Source organism: Meleagris gallopavo, chromosome Z (genome assembly GCF_000146605.3).
Source record: "Meleagris gallopavo isolate NT-WF06-2002-E0010 breed Aviagen turkey brand Nicholas breeding stock chromosome Z, Turkey_5.1, whole genome shotgun sequence".
Lineage (NCBI taxonomy): Eukaryota > Metazoa > Chordata > Aves > Galliformes > Phasianidae > Meleagris > Meleagris gallopavo.
Genome location: NC_015041.2, coordinates 9,526,073 through 9,534,371, shown reverse-complemented (window position 1 = coordinate 9,534,371; position 8,299 = coordinate 9,526,073).

Genomic DNA, 8,299 nt, shown 5'->3' with positions numbered 1-8,299 from the left:
AAGGGGAAATGGTTTTAAGTTGAGGGAGGGAAGATTTAGGTTGGATGTCAGGGGGAATTTTTTTACAGAGAGAGTGGTGAGGTGCTGGAACAGGCTGCCCAGAGAGGTTGTGGATGCTCCATTCCTAGTGGTGTTCAAGGCCAGATTGGATGGGGCCCTGGGCAGCCTGGTCTAGTATTAAATGTGGAGGTTGGTGGCCCTGTACGTGGCAGGGTGGTTGGAGATTCATGATCCTTGAGGTCCCTTCCAACTCTGGCCATTCTGTGATTCTGTGATTTTGTGATTAAACACGTTTAGTAATGTTTGCTCTGCAAAGTCTCAATTTTCTTCTTTTATGAACACTGAATATTAATAGCTCAGGCAGTATTGGGAGACAGAAAGACTACAGGCCCCTATTTTCAATGTTATTTTTGCTTCTTGACCTTCCAGTCGTGGTTTAATATAGTTTATTTTCCTCAGTGATCTTAATTATTAATCATCAACATTAGCAAAGATACAGAAGTTAGTAATTTGGGGGGCGAGATCAGACTGAGCGGTCATGTGACAGAGTTTCAACCAGGAGGATCTTGAGGAGAGGGTGGAAAGAAGACTTTATTGAAGATGGAATTGCCTCATGCATCAATACTGCTGAGAAACAGCTGGCAGGCTAGCAGTCTGTCAAAAAGATCCTAGGACTTACATTGAATGCTTGGTTGAATGTGAGCCAACACTGCGCTCTGACTGTGAAACAGACAACTACATTTTGTGCAATTTTAGGGGGGTGTAACTGTATCTGCACTGCTGTGTTCTCCAGTACAAGAGAGATATCAACAGAGAGCAGAGAGCTCCTTGAACTGAGCTGTAGGATGTGCAGGAATAGGTTGAGGGAGTAGGATTTGTTTAGTCTGCAGAAGGCTAATGGGGGATCTAGATATATTTCAATTACCCAAAAGCCATATTCTTCTACAAAGCGTTGAAGAAGGCACTGGTTAGAAGTTGCAACAAGGGAAATTTGGAGTGAGCGTAAAGAAAAAAATATCCACAGTGAGAATGGCAAAACACTGGGGCGGTTGAAATTTCAGACGTTGCAATTCTGGAAGGAGCCTATTTCCATTTACTAATTAGAAATACAGACTTCTACTTTATATTTCTCCTCTTTTGGTCAGAAGGCTGATTTTAGACTTTATCTTAGAGGAGCAGTAACTTGGATACTTAAATTTGGCATGGCATGGTTGGTGTTAGGAGAGTATAGCAGTAATTTGACCTGAAGGAATAGCTTTTGTTGTCTTTACATTTTATTTCTGTGCAACACATTTCCTGTAATTTTGCGACAGTAATCCCATTCCTAGCAAACAAGTAATCCTCTTTGCTAGGAATACTTCTGTGACAAGCAGAACAAATATAGAAAATTAGCATTATTTTTGTATTTGCTTCTGAAAGTCATTCATAAACAACCTTGCAAGGCTTTGTATTTTAAGTGATTTTGCACAGAATTTTTAAGTTTATTTATGGAGGTTTTTTTCAAATATGTAGTTCTATTGAAAAAGTCATTCAATTTTAATTGTTGTGCACAAAGAGGGAAGCATGTGCATTCAATAAAAATTCTTACTTTAGATTAAAGAAAACAGCAAAATATAGAAAACAGTGATGTTCCTGCAGATAGGCAGTCCGTCTGGAATTTTGAAGCTTAAGTACCAAGAAAACAAATATAAATCATATCCAAGTTCTTCTTGTCAGAGTATTTCTGTACCTTATATTGGTTATTGTTTGCCATAAGTTTTATTTTTTTATATTTTGCTTTCTACAGAAATTTTTCTTTGTGTTGTTTCACAAAAGTGACTTGAGCAAGTTACATGAAATTACTCTTTTTCCAGTCTTCATAATCTGTCTCTTTAGGTTGTATTGTAAAATTCAGTTTATTAATTCCTTCTTTTCAGTTTCTGGTTTGTAACAAACAGTCATAGCCACTTTCATTGCTAGTTTTCTGCTGTCACTGCCTGTCTTTGTCTCTTTGCTAGACTTAGCTTTTCATAGTAAAAGTTGAAAAAAAAAATAAGGCTATCCTGCTTATAAAATATTTTTTCAGTTTTGAACCACTCAATTAGAACAAGAATTAAGAATTAAGCATTCTAACTATTTGTTTCTTGATAACAAAGTACAACATACTTTGTACTTTGTACTTTTTCAACTTGATTGAATCTTGGCAAGAAAAATTAGTAATTAACAAGGAGAGAGATAATTATCATTATTATTGACAAGCTTTTTCTTGAAATTATGCCCATGATTCATACTACACAAAAGAAAAACAAAGAGAAAATTTAAATCCAAAGCACAATAAAGAAAAGGACCGGGGTTGGATTAAATGACCTCTAGAGGCCCTTTTCAACCTCAGAAATTCTGTGATTCCATACATAATGCTTAATTACTAATGACTATATCAAAATAAAACTGATCAGGTAGAGTGCTTTTGGTAAACTAATGTTCTTTATGTAATTACTTCTAACTAAAAAGCATGGTTCTGATCAAAAGGTGAATCCTTTCCCCTAGGTAATACTGAATAAGGAATTAGTTTGGTTGAAAATAACTCAGTGGAAAATGGGATTGCCTTGATAGGAAGGAACTATTTCCTAATGTCCTCCTTGGAGTCTAGCTGTTTGTTTTTTTTTCACTGGCTTCTGAAAGATCAGGTAGTTAACACTAACAGAGACCTCTTGCTTCAGACTCATTACCTGAAGATGTTTGAAAATGTCCATGAATAAGAGGAAAAATGCATTATGCCTTCCGTTGTGGTCATTTCTTGATCTGAATTCTGCTAAGTACTTTTCAAAAAACAATTGGTACTGGGTCAGATGAAAGATCCTCCTATTTCACTATTTCTTCTCCAGCCATGGCCAATAATTTGTACTTGTGAAGGAAAATAAGCACAAGCAAACGTATATCCCTGTTTTAAAACGTAGCACATTATTCATTCAAGCTAAGACAATAAATAGCAGCCCACATATGAAGATACAAGATACTCAGTAGGCAATAAAATAATCATCAACATTTTTCTGTACTCTAGTTGTTCAGATAGTGAGACAGCAGTATGATTCTGAATGATCATATAACATGATTTTGAACAGTGAAATATATTTTGGCAGTGAATATTATTTTGTATTTTAAAATGGTTTTAATGCATTTATTGGCAATAATGCTTAAGAGAGAAAGTTTTCTATATAACACAGTATGTTATATAACCTGACTTTCAAAACTACATGTATAAAAAGAGAAAAGATTTTTCAAGGTTCTTGCATAGCACAACTGTCAGGCCCAGGAGTTGGAGCAGAAGCCTGAGGTCATTCCAGAAACACTCATTCATCCCAACATGCTTCAGAAAAGATCTTAAGTAGCTCTATTTCCATGGTCAGGATTGAATTTGAAGGATTGAAGAAGAAATCACCAAGATAAGATAGATGGATCCTGCAATCAAAGAGATATTGATGCATGGTTTGACACAGGCAGACCAACAGCTCTGTCTTAATTCACTACATGTAGAAGAAGCTAAACCTGAGAAAACAGATGGCATAACATGCAAGATGAGGGAGACTGTACTGTCATTTCTGCTTGGAGCTGAAGGAGGAGCCTTCCTCTTGCTCCTGAAGCACCCTTACCAACAGACATGAAGCTCTTGGGATGGAAAGAGAAGAGGGTGCAGATAATGTTTCAGATCCAGAAAGGGGCAACCAGGTTCAGAAGGGCCAAATAAGGACCTGAGTCAAAACCAGTGCCACCAAAAAAAAAAAAAAATGGGCAAAGGGTCTTCGTAATTAGGGAATCTACACTAAGGTTCACTAAGGCATCAAGTTGCACACTAGATCATCTCTCTAATGAGAGAAATTATGTGGGCTGGAAAAGAAGCTCGGGGCCTACATTCAGGACACTGGGAAGAGGATACCAGGAATGATAAATCCAGAAGACTGCTATCCACTCCTGCTCTTTCAAGCTGGATCACAGGAGGCAGCAACTACGAAATTATAAAACATTAGGAAAGACTTTACATCCCTTGGGAAGAAGTTGAAGGGATCAGGGCAGTGAAGTTTTCCTCTACATTAAGAAGTGGATAGATGGTGAAAAGCTGCCTTAGAAACAGCCACAATCAGGTTAAGAACTTGTCAGTAAAAATTAGGAACCAGATCAATCTAGTGATCAGAGTCTTTTACAGGCCACCTCATCAAGGGAAGCCTTTTGATGAGGAATCACACTCACAAGCCCTCATCCAGATGGGGGATTTCAAATACCCATAGGTCTATTGGGGAAGCAACATGGTGGACTGTGAGCAATCCAGGAGATTCCTGGAGTCACTTGAGGATAACTTTCTGGTCCAGATATTGGACAGACCAACCAGAGGTGAAGTTTTACTGGACCAGGTGCTCACCAATGCAGAGGAGATGATTAAAAAGGGTAGGCTGGAGGCAGTCTTAGGTGAAGCGACCATGCCCTGACTGAATTTGTGATCTCAAGGAATGTAGGCGTAGAGAAGCGTGGAGTCAGAACCCTGAACTTCAGGAAAGCAAACATCAGGGTATTTAAGGAATAATTGGATGGGATCCCATGGGAAACTATCCTTCAGGGTATAGCAGTAGAACAGATGTGGCAGCTCATTAAAGACACCTTTCTGAGAGCAAAACAGTTCTCCATGCCCAGCATAAAAAATCAAGTAGAATAGTCAGGAGACTGGCATAGCTGAGGAAGTACCTGCTGGTCAGACTGAGAGAAAAGATGGAAATGTACAGGCAGCGGGAGCCAGGACATGCAGTTTGGGAAGAATACATGGGATGTCATCTGGACATGCAGAAAGGGGATCAGGAAAGCCAAGATGCAGATGGAACTGAACTTGGCAAAGGGTATGAAAAACTAACAAAAGAGGTTCCCTAGGTACATTAGTCAGAAGAGACAGGCAGACGAGAGTGTATCCCCCTTTGATAAATGAAATGGGAGAACTAGCTTCAGCAGGCATGGAGAAGGCTGAGGTACTCAATAAAGTCTTTGCCACTGGCAGTCAGGCTTCCCATGCCTGTAACACCCTTGAAACTCTAGGAGGGTGTTTGGGAGGCATATCCATCCTACTCTAAGAGCAGAGCACGTCAGAGACCTCCTCATGAGGCTAAACGTTTACAAGTCTATGGGGCTGGACAACACGCATTGCAGGGTTCTGGTGAAACCTAGTCTGGTCTGATGTGGTTGCCAAGCCTTTTTGAAAAGTCATGGCTGTCAGAAGAAGTTCCTAGTGACAGGAAAAAAGGAAACATTACTCCAGTTTTTAAGAAAAGGAGGCTAGTGAGTTTCACATATGCACCTGGGCAGATCCTGGAAGCTGTGTTAAAGAATATGGAAAACAAGGAGGTGATCCAAGATAGCCAGTACCACTTCACCAAGGACGGATCTTGCCTGACAAATCTGGTAGCCTTCTATGATGGAGCAGTGGCAAAGGAAAGGCATCTGATGTCATCCACCTGCACTTACGCAAGGCCTTTGATATGGTCCTGCAACACATCCTTATCTCTAAATTGGAAAGATATGGGTTTGAAGTCTGGACTATTAGGTGGATAAAGAATTAATTGGATGGTCAAAACCAGAAGGTTGTGGTCAAAGACTCCATGTCGAGGTGGAGGCTGGTGATGAGAGGTGTGCTCCAGGGGTCTGTCTTGGGACTGGTGCTCTTCAACTCTTCATCTTCATTGATGACCTAGAAAGAGAAATTGAATGTACCCTCAGCAAGTTTGCTGATGACACCAAGCTGAGTGGTGCAGTTGACACAATAGAAGGAAGGGATGCCATCCAGAGGGACCTGGACAGGCTTGAAAAGTGGGCCCAGGTGAACCTAATGCAGTTCAGAAAGGCCATGTGCAAAGAGTTGCACTGGAGTCAAGGCAATCCCAGAAATGAATACAGACTGGGAGAACTAATTGAGAACAGCCCCGTGGAGTGGGATTTGGGGATTTTGTGGACAAGAAGCTGGAAATTAGCCATCACTGTACTTTTGCATCTTGGAAGACCTGGTCAGTATACTGGACTGCATCAAAAGAGTGGTGTCCAATAGAGCGAGGTAGGTGACTGTCCTCCTCTGTTCTTTCTTCATGAGGCCGTCTGGAGTACTGCATCCAGGCCAGAGGCCTCCAGCACAAGAAGGATGTGGAGCTGTTGAAATAGGTCCAGAGGAGGGCCAGAAAGACTATGAGAGGTTTGGAGCACCTTTCTTATAAAGAAAGAATGAGAGAGCTGGGCTTTTTCAGCATGGAGAAGAGAAGGCTCTGGGGAGATCTCACTGTGGCCTTCCAGTACTTGTATGGAGCTTATAAAAAGGAGGGAGATCAACTTTCTATTGGTCTTAAACTAAAAGAGCGGAGCTTTAGGTTATGTGTTTAGCAGGAAAGCTTTTACTCAGAGGCTGGTGAGGCACTGGCACAGGCTGCCTGGAGAAGCTTTGGATGCCTCCTGTCCAAGGCCAGATAAGATGGGGCCCTGGACAGCATGAACTAGTGATTGGCAATCCTGATGATCTTTAAGGTCCCTTCCAGCCTAAGCCATTCTCTAATTCTATAATTCTATGAATTTAAACATCACTCAGGAAGCACTGCTTTTCACAATAGGGCTTAAAATGATGGTCATCAACAAAATAGGACTGATAACTATATTAGGCCAAATTCATAATCAGATTATATCATCATTATTTAGATCTGCCTCCAAGTATTACATATGCCATTGATTTCACACATATTTCTTCATCTACTTCAATAATTTAGGATAAATTTAGGGAGCAAATGACTCAAGACAGTTCTAATATTTGTGCATTTTAAGACAGAGGTAAAAAATTAAGAAAAGAAAAAGGGTAATACATTAAATACATTTTTTCCACTAGTGTTGTTAAGAGAATCACATAAGTTAGAAATTAAGCATTCATTGTGTTTATTGTCTTTTAAAAAGCTGTCTGCCCTATAATACTGGATGAGACAATTTCTTAGAATACTTCAGGAGAATGAATGAATTTAGCAGAAATCATAAATAAGTTGGTGACACGTCTTTGAAAGCCTGTTTTTACTAATGCCTCTTTTTTTATTCCTCTCTTCAGACAACATGAGATTCCGATAGATATATTGTGTTAATTGAATGTACAGTTTTGTGGCAATGCATTACGGTTTAGAAATTCAGATAGACTTTTTGTATCAGTAATACTATCTAATAAGAAACAACTCCCTGTATGACAGGCACAACTCCAATTACAGATCAAAGAGGTGAGAACAGTTAAACTCTGATGGGGTTGGCTGATCTGTCATTTATCACTTCTACTGAGAAACCGTATAGATGTGTTAAGTGCTGTCTTATGTTGATGGCATCATAGTTCAGCATCTTATGTTGTTAAACCAGTACTTGAATATGTGCATTTCATGTCAACCAAACTGTTGTAATGTAGAAATACTTTTGTTTGTAGCTGAAACAAAACAAACAAACAAAAAAAAAACATGTCAGGATGAATTTTATCTTTACTACATGAGCTTTCTCATGAGAAAGAAACATGTTTGTAGACAATAAAACTTACTGTTTTTCCCTTCCTCTGACAGTTTAAGGTAGAATAGCATAATTCAGTTGGATGTGATCTAGAATGATTATCAAGTCTGACTGCCTGACCATTTCAGGTCATCAAAAGTTGAAGCATATTATTTGAGGGCATTATCTGAATGCCTCCTAAACTCTGACAGGCATTCGACCACACTCACAATAAAGATGTCTTCCCTCATGTGCAGCCTGAACCTCCTCTGCAACAGGCTCAGCTAAGTACCATTACCATCCTGTTATTTGTTCCCAAGAGCAAAGTGCAGCAGCTCTTTCTGTGCCTCCCTCTTCAGGAAGTTATGGAGAGCAGTGAGGTCTCTCAGCCTCCTTTTTGCCTGACTGGACAACCCACATGTCCTAAGCTTCTCCTCACAGGACATGCCTACCAGACTTTTTACCATCTTTGTTGCTCTCATGAACTCCTTCAAGAACCTTAACACCCTTTTTGTATTGTGGAGCTCAGAACTGCACACAGTATTCCAGGTGAGGCTGCACCAACACAAAATACAGTTGGAGAGTCACTATTGTGACTGGCTATTTTGAGTTCAGTGTATCCTACAGTATGGTGGACAGTTTGTCCAGAAGGATGCTATGAGGAACAGTGTCAAAGGCCTTACTGAAATCTAGAAGTATGTTGTCTGCTGTCTTCCCTTCATCCACCAAATAGGTGACCTTATCATTGAATGAGATCAAATTTCTAAGGTGGGACTTCTCCCTTGATGACCTTATG